The following is an 18,795-nucleotide window of genomic DNA, read 5'->3' on the forward strand; positions in this document are numbered from 1 at the left end:
CAACCAATTCCTACATTTCAAGACCTATCTGCTCGATGTTCACAAACCGAGGGGGAAGAATTTCAAGATGTTCAAATAAAAATGCCTCCGGAAGTTGAATACATTCCATCTAATGCAGTTACTAAACATCATCAAGCACGTCTACACTTCTAGACAAGAGATCATCCACCTTGCCAAATAATAGGAAGTCCTTATGCTGGTATTTTAACTAGATCATCCGAAGACCAAAACAAAAATTGTAACCAAAGTTGTGAAAAACGTTCAATGTTAGCTAGTCGGTGGGCTTCGGTTAAGAGATTAATCGGCTAGGATGGGAGTAATCAATGGACCATAAATTGCTAATTCGTTAAATTTTAAAAAATTAAATATGTCTAATATCGTAACAAAGTTCTTAACTACCACTAATATCATAACACAATAGGCTAATATGATTAATACATCACAAATCATTCCTGAAATAATTTCTATTGAGATAGAACTTCTTCAAACTGTTAAAATTGCATCGTTTTTCACAGTTTCACTCATTTTGTAGACATAGATTAAACATTAGGTGCCCTCTAGTCGGTTGGGTAGCGCCTAGGGATTAACCGAAGATTAATTAGACCCTGTCGGGATTTCTATAATAGTGATTGTCACTATGCAACATTCATGTCTTCTATTACGCCTAGAACAATCAAAGACGCACTTCAGGATCATGACTTGATTGTTGCAATGTACAAGGAGCTTGCAGAGTTCGAGAGAAAAAAAGTTTGGAAACTTGTTCCTAAGCCAAAGACGTATATTGTAGTCAGAATGTGATGGGTCTTTCATAACAAGTTGGATGAATCAGGTCTGGTAATAAGAAATCTAGATCTTGCTTACTACTGCTATATGTTGGAAAAAGTTGTGAAACGTCCCAAAAATATGACCCAAAAATTTCGTTTTTAATTTAATAAAAATAGTATTCCAAAAACATCATTGATACAGTCCAAATAAAATAAGTGTATCAAACATCATCTCAAATCAGAGTAAATCACAAAAGCGGAACTATGTGGTGTGTGCAATGCAGTCATCCCGAGCTTTTCCCCTTGGAACTAGAAGTACCTGAAACATAAACTGAAAACCGTAAGCACAAAGCTTAGTAAGTTTCCCAAACTACTCCATACCATACATAATAAATCACATGTTGGGCCCCCGCCCTCCATCGGGCTCCACCCTCCTTATGGCCCCGCCCAACATCGAGCCCCGCTCGGTATACATATTAGTTATTCTTAGGCCCCGCCTGACATCAGTCCCCGCCACTATACACATACAATATATATCACATAATCATGCTAACACATACAACAATAATAAAACAATAGCATACAATTCAGTCATCAGGTTGTTGGATTAGTGTCTAAGTCCATAACTATATTTGGTATGTACTTGACCCGAGAGTAGCATGGTCCATTTGGGTTGCATGGCACCGGAACAATCTGAAGGATGGATAATTGAGAAGAAATTATTTATGGTTTATTAATATATTATAGGTTCTAATATATTAATATGAAATCATATTATTTAATTAGTATTGATCAAAATTAATTTGGAATTAGTTTTGTGATCAAAAGAGACTAATTAAATATATGGGATTTGATTATGTAAATCATTCATTCTTATAATGTGGGCTTATGATCCATAGTTCTTTATGTTGGGCTAAACCCATGTGGTGACCCATAGATGATCCATGGAGGTTTAAACCCATGGAGCATGAGGAATATGGGAGGTCATGCACATTAGGGTTTACATGGTGTAACCCTAATTAAGCCACAATATATAAGAACCCCTCTATCTCATGAAATGGCTACTTAGTGGATACTAGTACATACACATGAGGGCTAGCCGATTTTATGAGTGCAAGTGACCTCCTCTCAAGTTCCTCTATTGTTGGTGGTGTTTTGTGATTCCATTTGAGGTGCAACACTTGGGGAACTAAGCTCTTAAAGGTTCAAGGCTTTCAACCACAACAAAAGGAATGTCATCTAACTAGAATTTAGTAGTATAGATACTCCATTGTATGCTAGTTAGGATGATGCTTTGGAAAATTGAAAGTTTGCATGCATATTAGAGAAAACATAGATCCAAAGCATCTAGGGTTGCATGTACACAATAGGAGTGTTAGAATGCTCAAAACCCTTCACAGGCCTCGTCCGTTATCAATCCCCGACCGTTATACATAGTAGCACATAACACATGCAAGAGTCACACAGACTCCTAGCATCCTAAAATAAACAATAAGGGCCAATATTGGTCCCTTAGACCCGCTAAAACAAGCGAGGAAACTCACCTCAATCGATAGATAAATGATCCTACACTCACTGCTGTTGCGAACCGACGAATCCCCAAGATATCAATACCAAATAACATCCAATTAATAATTGGATTCCAATCCATAGCTATCAGTCCATGATTAGGGTAAAAAGGCTATTTTACGCCTGACCTAGTTTGGACCAAGACTTAAGCCCAAACTGATAATCCAAAAGCCCAAAATCTACCTAACCGTTCAAGGCCCATACTTGGCCCAATTTTCCAAATTGTTCCCAAACACTTACATGGGCCTTACACTAAACCCCACCCATTCACCTGATCTAAAACACTTGCACTCAGATGGCCCAACAAAAGACATGCCCAACATGGAAGCCCAAAACACAAAACCCAACAGACCAAGTACGTGGGGCGTACTCAGCTGTACCCTAAGCATACACGCTAAATGGCTTGTACGTCGTGCGTATAGAATTATAGGCACAACGTACTAACCCATTAAGCCAAAATCCACATTAAATGCTTAATTCTTAAAACCAGAAGTCTAAACCACATATCTAATCCCTAATAAGTGTCTAGAACCATAAAGTCACTGACTTGGTGACTTTACATGCCCCAAAAGGACCCAACTTCAAGATATAACACTTTACTTTCACTAAATGGACATAATCATATGCATGGGTGATTCTAAACCCTAATTGTGCCAACTTTATGGACTTTGAACCTCAGAAACACCAAGAGTGGCAACTCATAGCTCCTGGAGTGGTGTCAAACCACTAGATCTCATTCATGGGGCCAAAAAGGGTCCAAACCTCATATAAACTAGATCTAAGCTTCTAATGAATAGAATCATAGGTTTTTACCTCAAATAAGTTGGAAATAGAGTAGAGAATCAGGATCCACAAGCTCTTCCTTGATCAACAACCTTGCACCAAACTCCTTCATCTTGATAATGAAACAAAACACACCAAGAATCACACAATAAGCTCAAAAACACAATGGAAAGGTCTAGGGTTTTGAAATAGGGTTATAAGGTCAGTGGAGGCTTTGAAATAAGGGTATCATGAGCCATAAGTGTGATTATATAGTGTCCAACCCCATAAATTAGGGTTTCAATAAATGACACGTACGCCCCGCGTACGTGTCTGAAGTCCTGATCCCGCCTCGCATCAGTACACTAAGCGTACCATGTGGTATGCCCTGCGTATTCACTTTGCAGATTGTACGCTAAGCGTACCATGTGGTATGCCCCACGTACAACAAAAGGACCAAAAATGCAACATTTCAACAATGAAGGGCAATAATGAAACATACCAAGATTCAAGTGTTACAATTCTCCCCCACTTGAATCTGACTTCGTCCTCGAAGTCTGCTTCCCCGAACAACTCCTGATAGTGCTCTCTCATCTCATCCTTTGGCTCCCAAGTCCACTCTGATCCCTTGCGGTGCTGCCATTGCACCTTTACCAGCTGAACAACCTTGTTCCTCAAGTTTTTTGTCTTCCGATCCAAAATTGCCAGCGGTTTCTCAATATAATTTAGGCGGTCATCCACATGAATATCCTCCAATGGTACCGCTATAGAATCACCCACTAAGCATTTTCGCAGCTGAGAGACATGGAACGTGCTATGAATCTATTTGAGCTCATCTGGAAGATCCAAGCGCTAAGCAACCTGGCTCACCCGAGACAAAACCCTAAAAGGAAGAATATACATGGGGCCCACCTTGCCCCGCTTCCTGAACCGGATGACACCTTTCCAAGGTGACACCTTCAGGAGAACCATATCTCCCACCTGGAAATCTAAGTCTGACAAGCGCCTGTCGGTATAACTCTTATGCCGACTCTGAGCTGTTTGGAGCCTGCTTTGAACCTGCCCAATCAGCTCAGTGGTCTTGAGTACCACCTCGGTACTTCCCATAGCCTGCTGATGGACCTCACCCAAACAAATCGGGGTCCTGAATTTCCTCTTGTAGAGCATCTCGAAGGGAGGTCGATCAATGTTGGTGTGATACTTATTGTTATACAAAAATTCTGCTAACGGAAGATACGTATCGTAACGCACTCCAAAGTCCAACACGCACACTCGCATAATATCCTCAAGGGTCTGTATAGTCCGCTCACTTTGACCATCGATCTGCAGATGGAATGATGTGTTGAAATAGAGACGAGTTCCCAACTCGTCATGAAACTTCTTCCAAAACCTAGAAGTAAATTGAACATCTCTGTCAAAAACCACTGATAGCAGCACCACACGACGTGCCACAACCTCCCTGATATAAATCTCAGCAAACTTCTATGCAGATACACTATCTTAAATCAAGATAAAATACGTGTTCTCGGCCAAACGATCCACGATGACCCAAATCGAATCCACTTTGTGCACCGTCCGGTTTAGCTTCGTGATAAATCCATGGTAATATCTTCCCATTTCCATACGGTAATCTCCATCGGCTGCATCTTGTCGTGAGGACTCTGATGCTCAGCCTTGACTTTCTTGCAAGTCAAGCACTGCTCCACGTACATGGCCACATCCCGCTTCATGCAGGGCCACAAATAATCATGACGAATATCCCTATACATCTTCGTCGCCCGAGGATGAATGGAGAACCTCAACTTGTAAGCCTCCTCCATCAGAATCTGATGTACACCGCCCCAATACAGAACCAAAACTCGTCGGTGAAAAGTCAACAATCAATGGCTATCATAATAGAAGGAAGCCACCTGACCCATAATCTGCTCGCTCTTTCAGTGCTCTTCGTTCATGGCCTCAATATGTGCCTCACGAATCTGCTCCAACAATGGAGTAATCATGGTCATCCTCAAACGTATGTCTCTAATCGTAGCCGCGATCGCCTTGCGGCTGAGAGGATCAGCCACCACATTGGCCTTCCCCAGGTGATAAAGAATCTCACAATCATAATCCTTCACCATAATTAACCATAGACGTTGCCTCATATTCAGATTCGGCTGATCCATCAAGTACCTCATGCTCTTATGATCAGTATAAAAAGTACAACAGACCCCATAGAGGTAATACTGCCAAATATTGAGGGCGAAAACCACGGCCCCCAACTCCAAATTATACGTCGGATAATTCGCCTCAAGCGGCTTCAGCTGCCGTGAAACGTAGGAGATCACACGACCCCTCTATATCAACATTACCCCCAATCCTGAGATCGGAGCATCAAAATAAACCACAAAATCATCAAAACCCTTCGGCAGGGTTAGAATAAGTGCCTCGCACAACCAATGCATCAAAGTCTCGAAAGCTGCCTACTGTTCAGGCCCCCATCAAAAAGTAACCATCTTCTTGGTCAGTCGGGTCAAAGAAAAAACTATCTTGGAGAAATCCTAGTTGAATCTGTGATAATAACCAGCTAAACCAAGAAAACTTTGAATCTCAGAAGGAGACCTTAAAACCTCCCACTGCATCATGGCCTCAACCTTGGCCGGATCAACCAGAATGCCCTTCTGGTTGACAAGGTGCCCCAGAAACGGCACCTCGCGCAACCAAAACTCACAATTGGAGGGCTTTGTGAAAAGTCTCTCCCTCCTCAATATCTACAGCACTTCCCTCAAGTGCTCCTCGTGCTACTCCTGAGTCTTGGAATAAACCAAGATATCATCGATGAATACAATCACAGATCAATCAAGCATCGGTTTGCACACGCGGTTCATAAGATCCATGAACGCGGCTGGAGCATTCGTGCGCCCAAAAGGCATTACCACGAACTCTTAATGACAATAACGAGTCTGGAAAGTTGTCTTCTGCACATCCTCATCCATAACCCACATATTATGATAACCCAGTCGCAAATCAATATTGGAAAACCGAGATGCACCCTAAAGCTGGTCAAAAAGATCATCAATCCTCGGAAGTGGATAACGGTTGTTCACCGTTACCTTATTCGGCTCCCGGTAGTAGATGCACGTACGATAAGACCCATCCTTCTTCTTCACGAACAAGATCAGTGCTCCCCAAGGCAAACTGCTTGGTCGAATAAACCCCTTGTCTAACAGCTCCTGCAGTTGTGTAGACAACTCCTGCATCTCGGGAGGAGCCAACTGATATGATGCTTTGGCTATCGGAGCCGTACCTGGCACCAGATCAATCCTGAACTCCACTTTCCACTCTGAAGGCACCCCATGCAAATTCTCCATAAACACATCCCCATAATCCTGCAAAATTAGCACATCATCCATGGTCACCTTACCTTTATCCTGAGTATCCATGACATAGGCAACATAACTGGAACAACCCTGCTGAAAATAGTGCCTGACTCTCATCACTGAACACAAAATCGGCCCACGCTGAGATCTCTCCCCATGAACCACTAACTCTCCCCCACTCAGAGTCTGAACCCATACCAATTGTTGCTCACAATCGATCACTCCCCCAATATGGCTCAACCAATCCATGCCCACGATAACCTTTTTGCCACGCAACGAAATAGGAACCAAATCCACCAAGTACTGCTCACTGAACAACTGAATCGTATAACCCCGATGAACTCTCGCAACCTGAACATACCTATCATCAAGAATCTCAACATCAAGAGGACGATCCAGCTCCCTCGGAGCTCTAGCAAATCTCTTACTAAGAACAATCGATACAAAAGATCGGGTAGCCCCATAATCAAACAATACCAAAGCTGAAATACCATTCACAAGGAACGGTCCTAAAATAAAACACATAAACATAACAAGCAATTCAATGTAAATAAAGAGATAAAGAGAAGATACATACCTGTCACCACGTCGGGAGCTGCATGCGCCTCCTCGAATGTTAACTAGAAAGCCCTACTCTTCACATTGGTGCGTCTGCCCGGCCCTGGCGGCCGTCAGTAATACCAAGGGTTGTAGTTGCGGGTGCTGACACCGGTCCTGCTGCAGCCAAACTCGGATACTGATCTTTATTATGGCCCCTCTGATTATGTTGAGAGAAAAACTTTTGAGTAACACTTAAACAAACGTTAGAACAAGTTAGAAGTTGCAGAATAAAGTTAATCTCAAAGGACCATAAAGCTCAACAACAATTAAAAGTTAGAGTTGTTAGATAGTTAGTTGCGGAAATGTAATTGCGAAAATGTAAGGAAATATAAATGATAACAAGTTATATATCAAGTAAACAATAAGCTGATTCGTAACAAGGTTTGCAATCAAACACAAGTTAGTAAGAGTGATCAGTCAAAGTGAAGAAGTCTCAAGGACTTGATCTGACGGATAGTTTGAGAGTTAGATCATTAGTATATGAGTGTGAGTTCAGAAAGATCTTTTAAGGTAAGAAAGAATTCAGAGAGTAATTCAGATGAAGAGAGCATAAAGATGTAAGAGATGTATTTCATTCAGAAGATGAGAACTCTATATATAGAGTCTCATGAAATTACATGTGAATAAACAAAGACTAAATATATGACTAAGTGTCCATGCAAGGCACACTGGATAATACGATGTAAACAGATAAGTTAAATAAACAAAAATAACTGAGTCTTTGCTGCTGATGAAAATATTGCGGATGACATCTTCGGGAGAGGTTGTCGATGGGAAGTGCATTGCGGTTGTGAAGATGGCTTCGAATTGACAAGTTTAAGAGGGTCACTTTCTTGCTTCAACAATTTCCCCCTAAGTGACCTCTTCAACTTTTTCTTCATTTGTTAAGCTTCAAAAATTTGATGAGAAGCCACCAGAATTTTCTGACTTCTCCTAGCTATTGGATCCTTCTAGAGATCTCAAACTTAACTTCTGCAGTAGTTTGTTTCGATTTATGGATTGCGGTTGAGTAATCTCCAACTGCTTCTGAGTCAGACGATGTATTGCTTTCATTGGAATGAAGTATTTGGTCTCATTGTCTGATCGTTTGAAAATGACTCCAAGATCCGGGAAGTTTGTTGTTCCTAAGGATCTTTCTTGAAAACCTTCGGTGAGAATCGGAGCTGGATCAAGGGCTGGTAGATTAAACTTCTGAGCTAGAGCCAGATGGATATCTGCATCGATTTTTGCAAAGTCACACACAGTTTCCTTAAGATACATACAGGCTTTTTCGTATGCAATTTTCATCTTCGGATTCTTTTCAGACTTATTCTGAAACACCCTTGCAATCAGGAATACTTCCTTCAGATTCATACAGGGGAAGTCCGCTTGGGTTCGGATGTAGTCTTGATTTCTTCTTGTCAGTGTGTATTGGATAAAGTCTGATTTCATGAACTTCCTTAGCTTGTAACTCTTGACTGCGAAAGGTTTGTCATTAGACCGGATGCTCTCAAATTTTGATCCATGCTTGGCATGAAATCTGTTAAGTCTTTCAAAGTCAAGAGGTAGCCTTTGATCATCAGGGAGGCTGCGGTCATATGGTTCAAAGACAGTAAAGAACTTCGCATTGGGTGAGATAGGAACATCCCAATATCCGTCGGAGGGAGGTTCCGCATAGGTCAACACAGGCCTATAGTCTTCATCGAGTAGTCTGCGGGTTGGATTAATCCATGAATTGATGAGGGTTTCATCTATGGAGATGTCAAATCTATGTTCTCTCCATATTAACTCAGCAAATTTGGCTGCCTTCCAATCTGCTTTCTTTTGTTGGGTTGCTGGGGAGTCGTTGGAGTGTTCGGATAACATGGTTGGTGCTGGATTCTTGAATTGCGGTGGAGTTTCTGGGAGAGGAGAATGATGTTGATCACCTTGAAGAATTTGTTGTTGCGGAGGAGCTTGATGAGAAGAATGGACAAGACTTCGAGTAGGTGAGTGCACAGGAGTTTTCATTGGAGAAGGTTGGGGTGATGGATGTGGTGTGGGAACCTTCTGTTGAATGATTGGATGTTGATGACTTGGGTCAATTCGGAGTGGTGAAAATAAATGTTGATGCGGATGAAAGTGTTGATGAGACATGGGATCTGAGTCTTGACCTTCACTTCCCCCTTTTGAGTAAGGAACTTCTTCTTGCTCCTCAAACCATAGTTTAAGACCATCTATTTTTGAAAAGACATCTTTAAACTGTGACTTGAGTACGTGACTCGGTTGCTTATTGTTGGGGAGATAGGTGTTGAAAAGGAGTTTGTGAATCTCCTTTGTGAGCTTTAAAATCTCCTGGCCATGTGAGCTTGCAGATAGTGAGCGCCTTAAGCTGTTGATTGTGGATTGAAGAACCGCAAATGTGGACTCATAAGCATTGTGAGTTTCCTCAACAAGCTTCTTGGACTAGACTGCTTGATCCGTAATTATAGCTTGGAGTTCAGCTTTGATTGCGGATACTTCTTTGATCAGGCGTTCAGCAGTTGCCATGAACTCTTTGTGGTAAGCGTTTCAGTTATTATCCAGGGCTCGAATACCCATTTCAACTTTGAGGGAAATCCTCTCAGCTGCCTATCTTTCATACACTGCCAATCATTCTACACGTTCTGCTAGTGATTGCGGTCCAGGCAGATGATCAGACTGCGGTTGGCTGGTGTTTACTGCTGCCAGGATTTGATCAACTTTTTCTTGCAGACATAGAAATTCTTTTCGAGTCACAGCTATTTTCTTCTTCTTCTTCTTTTCCTTCGGTTTGGATGTGGAATGTTGAGATCCACTGGAGTCTTCTTCATCAAAAATCATCATAAAGTCATCCAAATGTTTTGGTTGATTTATTTCATTCATTTTAAGATCATCAAGACCAAACAATGGACCGAAGCTGATCTTGATGGCGATGTCATCATCATTTGATTCATGAACTTCAGCAGTAGGAGGGGGCTTGGACGGAACTGCACCATCTGGAATATTTTAAGCGTTTTGGATTGTTTCTGCCATGGTGGTCATCCAATCTTGAATTTTTTGAATTGGATCAACAATTTTGTCGTTGTTGATATCATCAGCCCAATACCTTGCGACTATTTGAATCTCCTGCTCTTTCTGCTGTTGTTGCTTGGTTTGCTGATCCTTGCGTGCTTGAAATGCCCTGCGAAAACCTTCGTATTTCTTCATACCGGACTTAGTAGTGGGACGATACCGAGTCCATGTACCATTAGAATCATAACCGTCAATTCCTTGAGTTTGCATTGGGGTGTCCCCAGGGTTTGTGGATCCTTGCACATTTGTGCTCACCACGCCTAAACCATTTGTCTATAATGTAGGAAGAGTAGGATTTCCCAGGCTTCCTTGGTCTCCTTGACCCGTAGTCAAGTTTGGCCTCGACCTGGTTCCGGAAATGGCTGAAGAAGTGCCCTACGGTTGGATAGATGTATCAAGTGTTTGGGGTGACAGCAAGAAGAATGGAGCGCAACTCCTGTGGTTCAAAGAAATGAAGTCTGGAAGCCCTGGAGACCTTAGGGCGGTGTAAACCAATTGGATCATCTTGGGATTCAACGGGGGTTGTGTCTCCACTTTCAGATAAAACAGGCACACTTGTTGTGTCTGAGTAGTCAGATAGGGTTGAAAAGAATAGGTATGCGGGGACCCCAAGGACTACCGGAGTCTTTTGAGAGACTGTAGTATCTGTCCGATCACGCATTTCGCTGTGGCTGGGGATGGTCTTTTGCCTTTTGAGTCTGAGCATTAGAGCGGAGTCTTCATCAGATTCTTCTTCAATGTCGACAACAACGTCTTCTTGATATTTGGTGGGGGAGGCAAGAGCTTCATTCGAAGACTCTATGGTTCTTGACTTGTGTTTCTTTGAGGAAGTGTCTCCTTTCTTGAGTTTTTTGCGGGGAGCTTTCTTTGATGATACTGTCCTTTCTTGAGTTTGATTGCGCTTTGGTATGGAGAACAGATGTTGTGAGTATTAACAAAAATCAGTTCGATGTTACCTTTGAGAATATGGTCTTTGATGAAGTGATACCAGAGTTCAATGTGTTTCGTCTTTGAGAGATGAATAGGATTACGAGAAATCGCTATGGCAATCTCTGAATAATAATAAATCGGTATACGCAACATTCTGTATCCGTAGTCCATCAGTTGGGTTTTCATCCGTAATACTTGAGAACAACAGCTGGCTGCGGCCACATACTCAGCTTCTGTTATAGACAAAGAAACACAATTTTGTTTTCTTGAGGACCAGTTGACCAGTCTTCCTCCAAGAAATTGACAGCCACCAGAAGTACTTTTTCTATCCAATATGCATCCGACATGATCCGCATCTGTGAAGGCTTGAAGGCTGAAGTCATTCCCTGCAGGATACCATAGGCCTAGAGATTTGCTTACTTTCAAGTATCTGAGGATTTGCTTGACTGCGGTCAAGTGTGATACTTTGGGGTCGGCATGGTACCTGGCACATAATCCTGTTGCGAAGACAATATCTGGTCTGCTTGCGGTGAGTTACATCAAAGAACCAATCATTCCTCTATAAGTTTCGTGGTCCACTGATTCTCCAGAAGGATCAGCAGAAATCTTATATTCGAAGGCCATAGGAACCTTGGCTGAGGAACAGTTGTCCATTGTGTATTTCTTCAGCAGTTCAGAGGTGTATTTTTCCTGATGAATGAATATCCCTTGAGGGACTTGTTTTACTTGGAGTCCTAGAAAGAAATCGATCTCTCTATTCCTGGTCATTTGGAACTTGTTAGTCATGAGCTTCGCAAATTCATCCACAATACCTTGATCTGTTGACCCAAATATGACATCATCCACATAGATTTGGACAAGCATAAGGTGATCACTATTTGCCTTTCTAAATAATGTGGGGTCAAAAAACACCTCTTTTGTATCCGGACATGACAAGAAACTCAGAGAGAGTCTTGTACCATGCCCTCAGTGCTTGCTTAATGTGACAACCCGATATTCCAAGTCAATATAATGTTCAAAAAGTCAAATATTATAAACTATTTCTGAATCAATAAAAATAGCGTAAAAAAATGTAGTGTTCTAAAGTCTCAATTGGGTTGCATAAAATGTTAGATATATTGTCAAGGTTTTCAAAAATATAAGGAACACTCAAATCCGGGTTATAACGAAGAAGTTACGACTAATCGAAGATTCACGACAAAACCGGTAAAACACTGTCAAGTGTAAAAGTGAAATTTCAATAAAATACTTTTTAGCCTTAAGTATCTAAACGAAAGTCGTAGATTATGTTAAACCGTGAGCATGTATAAAAAGAACGCCCAAATCTGACTTCGTATGAGTAAGTTATGATTTTTCTAAGTTTCAGAACAGTAGTAGACAGCTAAAAACTCGAAATAAAGATCGAGCGATTTTCAGCCGACGCAACCTAAACGAGAATTGAAGGTCTCGACAATAGTAGTACAACGGTAAAAAGACAGACGAAAACGGACATCGGATGAAGAAGTTATGGATTTTTAACGGAATTATCCTGTCCCGGCCTATTTAAAATATAATATTAAAAATTAAAGTCAAAATTATCCGACCGATTCTAAATGAAAGTTGTAGAGTATATTCTCACCTACGCGTGGATATAAAGAACGTCGAAATCGGAGCTCGTATGCGAGAGATATGAATTTCTGAAGTTCGAGGCACGCACACCAACCTTATCCGAGACTCACGACGTGAGCAAGAGACTCACGACGTGAGTCTATGACTGATGTGTGCCAGAAATAGACCACCAGGCGTCGCGTCTACAGACCAGACTCACGGCGTGAACTATCCCATGTTCACGACGTGAATCCCGAGAATTCACCCTATAAATAGCATGCGAGACTTCCGACTTTCCTTGCTCATTTCACTCTTCTCTCTCACTTCTACTCCACGTTTAGCACTCCGAGACGGCCCCGACACCCCGGTTACATATCCAAACCCCGACGAAGGTCCGAAGCGCCGAGAATCCCAAGAAACTTACCACTTCCCGGTCGAAGTGCTGCCCGAGAAAAACTCGTTTTCTTCAAATCACCACACTTTCCAGGTGAGTTCATACCCCTACATTTTCACGTCTTTTTCATGTTTTAGGGGGGGGGGGGGGAATACAAGTGAAACACGAGATAAACTCACACTTAAAATACACGTCGTTAGAAATGTTTTCAAATACTTTATCTAGATTTTGTTTATGGATGTTAAACAACATTAATACCAATGTTACACTTCTCATGCAAAGTTGATATTACACCAAGTTTTTATCATCAAATAGAACACACTTTCGAAAAACTATAATGGGTATAGTTTACGAGTTATTCATTAGATCTTTACATAAACACTGTAAAATGAAATACTTTCATCTACAAGAAATATAGACTTTTCTTTTCGTAAATCTATTAATACTAAGTGTTGTGAGACATTCAGCTTCAACGTACTCTCAAGTACGCATTTCAAGTCCTGTATTATAAGCCATAATCTCTTGGAGGGAGAGTGTGATACTTGTATATAGATCTATACGGGATTGACAATCCCGCACCTAAACTGTTAGCTACAGTTAGACCGGCAGGTCTGGGGTGACAAACGTCATAACACTGCAACGCCTGAAGAACGTTGTTACAGGCAGTCTGGGTCAATAGCATGGTTATAAAACTCACACGGAGTATTAAAATAAGTTTGATTTACGAGACTCTTGAATGTATTCAGTAAATACATTATTTGAGTATAAATACACTTTCACCATTTGAGCACGAAAGATACTATTGCATTCCAGCCTTTGGAACTTTTTCAAACTATATGTAGAAAATATTGGATTTTCTTGAAAACACGTTCAGTTATTTTTACTAAAGGACATACAAATTTCAGTATAAAACCGCTTATGAACTCACCAACTTAATTGTTGACACTTTTTTCAAAACTACTTGTATTTCTGCGGGAATCATTAATACAGGTAACCATCAGCTTTTGGAGAAGGAACGCTAAGGCGTCTATTATCAAAACATTTTAAATCATCATATGTGTAATATTCTTTTGAAACATCTATTACACACAACAATGTAAATTTTTATTATATGTATGATGGTTGTGTTTACTTTCTTTACAATATTCAACTGTTATGATACTACGTGAAGTCACCCACCCCCGAATGTTTCCGCCATTCTGGTTTGGGGGTGTGACAGATTGGTATCAGAGCATTGTTTATAGTGAACTAAGTATATCGAACCACATAAGATATACAAACTATAAATGCAAAAGGACCAAAAACCCTCTGACAAAACGTTTTCATAAACGATACTTTTAATAAATTAAAATGATATATATATTTTTTTTTATAAAAGTATAAATACACGCATGCAGCGGTCTCGTATCATAGCAAAAATTTTATAAAAGTATTAAGGCAAGTTGCGACACTACGACTAGGCCTCGGGTATGTAATCAAATCGAGAATAAATATAGCCTGATCAACTATATTTATCCTGGATGTGACCAACGTATGTCGAGGAATGGTCGTAGTAAGCAACAAGTTGAAAACTTACCAAAGAAAATACTAGAATCAAACTTACAAATTTGAAATACTATAGGAGTATTTTATAAAACCATAAGAGCTATAGTAATCGTGCGAACCTCGATATTTAGTTAAATTTAGGAAATCATCAAATAAATAAAAATTTTATTTATCAAAAATTACCTTTTTACTCCCGAGTTTTTATAAAAATTCTCTTGCCTCTATTTCTCGACTAGACAAAATGGCAGGATTTCACATTCCCGGGGATCCCTACTACCCTAACCAGGGTAATGGAGGCTGGATTGAAGAGGACCCAGAGGAAGATCCCGAAGAGATTCCCGAGGAGGAGCCAGAAGAGGATTCCGAAGAGGATCCCGAGGAAGATCCCGAAGAGATTCCCGAGGAGGAGCCAAAAGAGGATTCCGAAGAGGATCCCGAGGAAGACCCAAATGAAGAGTCATAAGAAGAAGGAGATGGTGGGAGCACTGACTCGGAACCCGAGATCTACAATCCTCCCCGAGGAGCAGCAAATCCCCAAAGGAACTTTCAGGGCCCGACACCTCGCTGGGCTGTGAATCTGAAGCGCTGGAGCAGGGAACAAGGGCAACGCCCACCCTACGGCATGGCACGAGGCTTTTATAACCTCAGCAACGGGGGTTCAGCTGACAGAGCACTCCCTGTCATGGTTCGTCGCATTGCCAACCAAGGCGAGCAAGCAAGAGCAAATGTCAGCCAACTCTTGGACATTGGGGTCACCGCTGCTGTCACTGCGGTACGTCTTTGTCGTCTGGATGAAGAACATGAGCGGAAAATAGAGCACACCTTTTCCCTTCAGAAGGACATTACTGCTGCTAGAGTCGAAGTAAGGGAGTTCCGTAAGAACCAAGCCGCAATGGAGAGGCGTATCATCGAGGCTGAACGACAAGTAGCCCAAGCTAAGGCTTCAACAACCACATACCATGGTCCGCAGTGTGCTACCCGCTCGGAGTAGAGCGCGTACTATTGGCGCTATATTTATACCTATCGGCTAAGTGTTGGTGTTACCTTTTCTTGTATAAATGTAAACCCGACGGATTGTGAGTACACAATTCGGAGGCCGGAATGCTGTCAAATTTTCCCCTTTCATTGATGTACCCTAGACCTATAAAAGGTCAAATTTTCCTGATCGTTGTATCATATACTAATATCAATGAAATTGACACGCATTTATTATTTCCTTGAGTATTCCATTTAATTCTTAAAAGAATCATACACTTATTTTTTTTGAAAGTTTCCATTAACATGCAAAAACCAGAAATGTTCAGAACCAAAACTTATAATACTAAAGCCTTCCATAATCATTTCTAATGACTTATCAAGGATTCGTCTCTTAACTTGTGGCAGAATCATGCCACCAAGAAGAAATCCTCGACGCTTCAATAATACAAGAGCAGCAACACCACCTCCACCACCCCCTCCGTCGATGGATGCTGCTACCTTTCAGGCTGCTGTAACAGCTGCCGTAACTACAGCAATGGCACAAATGAGTAACAACAGATCGAGAGGATGAATAAAGAGCTCTACTAATGGCCCAAACCAGGGACGCTCCGGGGAATGTACTTACAAAGACTTCTCCAACAGCAAACCCATTCCCTTTAATGGAACCGGGGGAGTGATGGCTCTATCCCAATGGATAGAGAAAACGAAAGTCGTGTTCGAGATATGCTCATGCCCCGAAGAGAGCAAAGTAAAATTTGCTGCCTGTACTTTCTCCGAACGAGCCCTAACGTGGTGGAATGGCCACGTCGAGTCACTAACTCTGGTGGTGGCAAACTACATGGGTTGGAAGAACCTGAAGCAAATGCTACTGCGAGAGTACTGCCCAAGGGGCGAGATCCAGAAACTTGAACAGGAACTTTGGGAATTGACTATGGTGGGCTCGGACATCACAACCTATACGAATAGGTTCAGTGATTTTACAATACTTTGCCCAGGGATGATGGCACTAGAAAGCAAGAAGGTGGAAAGGTATATCTGGGGGCTATCGCCCCAACTTCGAGGAAGTGTGCTAGCTTCCAAACCCACGACGTTCGACAGTGCCAAACAACTAGCACAATCCCTCGTCGATCATGGGGTCTGCCAAGATGTCACGACCATCGTCCTGGAACCAACCAAAGGAAGCAACAACAATAACAGCAATGCCAACAACAACAACAAGAAGAAGTTTTGGAACAAAAGGAAAGGTCAAACTTCGCAAGAACCTTCAAAGAAACAAATAGTGGCGGTCCATGCTGCTACTGCCCCCACTGCTGTCCCTGTTACCCCTACGCCGGTAAAACAATATGCTGGGAACCTACCAAAGTGCAACAAATGCAATTACCATCACAACGGGAATTGCCGGGAGATGCACTGTAAAAACTGCGACAGGAAAGGGCACACTGCCCGTTTCTGTAGGGCACCGGCGCGACCAATCACCCAAGTTCCTGGTAATGGAGTGAGCCATGCATGTTATGGGTGTGGGGAAACTAGGCACTACAAGAGGGATTGCCCTAAGGCAAAGAATGTTGGCGGTGTAGGAAGAGTGTTGGCAATAGGGCAGAACGAGGCAATAGCCGATCCCACAGTGGTTACGGGTACGTTTCTCCTCAATAACAGTTATGCATGCATACTCTTTGACTGTGGTGCGGAGAGAAGTTTCGTGAGTCATAAATTCAAACACTTACTTAATCAAAAACCCCAAGCACTCAATAAAATATTCACAGTAGAAATGGCAAACGGTAAAATGGAAAGCGCAAACGATATGTACATAGGCTGTACGTTAAATTTAAATGAACGCTCGTTCCAAATCGATCTTATGCCGATTACTATAAGAAGTTTTGATGTCATCATCGGTATGGACTGGTTAGGCCTTCACCATGCCGATATACTTTGTCACGAAAGGGCTGTTCGCCTCAATCTGCCAAGCGGCAAAACTCTTATCATTTATGGTGACAAACCTGGTACAAATTTACAAATCATATCTTGCGTCAAAGCCCAAAAATACCTTCGCAAAGAATATCATGCCTTCCTAGCCCACGTGGTGGACAAGAAAAGATAAGTGAAAGACATTAAAGACATTCCGGAAGTCTGCAATTTCCCAAATGTTTTCCCAGAAGATCTTCCAGGAGTCCCACCAGAACGTCAAGTCGAGTTCAGGATCGACTTGATTCCCGGAGCAACCCCAGTAGCAAAATCGCCGTATCGTCTAGCACCGACAGAAATGCAGGAATTATCCAGCCAGCTGAACGAGCTTCTAAGCAAAGGGTTCATTAGACCGAGCTTCTCACCTTGGGGAGCACCAGTTCTGTTCGTAAAGAAGAAGGACGGATCTTTTCGCATGTGCATCGATTACCGAGAGCTGAACAAACTCACGATCAAGAACCGATATCCCTTACCGCGTATAGACGATCTATTCGACCAACTACAAGGAGCGAGCTACTTCTCAAAGATCGATTTAAGATCTGGGTACCACCAGCTGCGAGTTCTGGAAGGAGATATTCCCAAAACGGCATTCCGAACTCGCTATGGTCACTACGAGTTTGTAGTGATGCTCTTTGGTTTGACAAATGCACCAGCGGTGTTCATGGACTTGATGAACCGAGTATGTCGTCCTTTCCTGGACAAATTTGTGATCGTATTCATAGATGATATACTCATCTATTCAAGGAGCAAGGAGGAACATAGCCAACACCTCCGACAAGTCTTGGAAACATTAAGGACAGAGAAGCTATACACAAAATTCTCAAAGTGCGAATTTTGGATTCGGAAAGTAGATTTCCTAGGTCACGTGGTCAGCAAGGAGGGGATACACGTAGACCCTTCCAAAATCAAGGCAATCGAGAACTGGACAACTCCAAGGACTCCAACGGAAATCCGGCAATTCTTGGGCCTTGCTGGGTATTACCGAAGGTTCATACAAAACTTTTCAAAGATTGCTAAACCACTTACCACCCTGACTCAGAAGGGTGCAACCTTCAATTGGGGAGAAAAACAAGACATTGCGTTCCAAACACTGAAGCGAGCTCTGTGCAGTGCACCTATATTATCCTTGCCAGAAGGAACATAAGACTTTGTGGTCTACTGTGATGCATCAAACCAGGGACTTGGATGTGTCCTAATGCAGCGAGGGAAGGTCATCGCCTACGCCTCAAGACAACTGAAGACGTACGAGGTAAACTACACGACGCACGACCTCGAATTGGGAGCAGTAGTGTTC

This window comes from Lactuca virosa, chromosome 5 (assembly GCF_052849685.1).
Source record: "Lactuca virosa cultivar CGN04683 chromosome 5, Lactuca_virosa_CGN04683_v6, whole genome shotgun sequence".
Taxonomy (NCBI): Eukaryota; Viridiplantae; Streptophyta; class Magnoliopsida; order Asterales; family Asteraceae; genus Lactuca; species Lactuca virosa.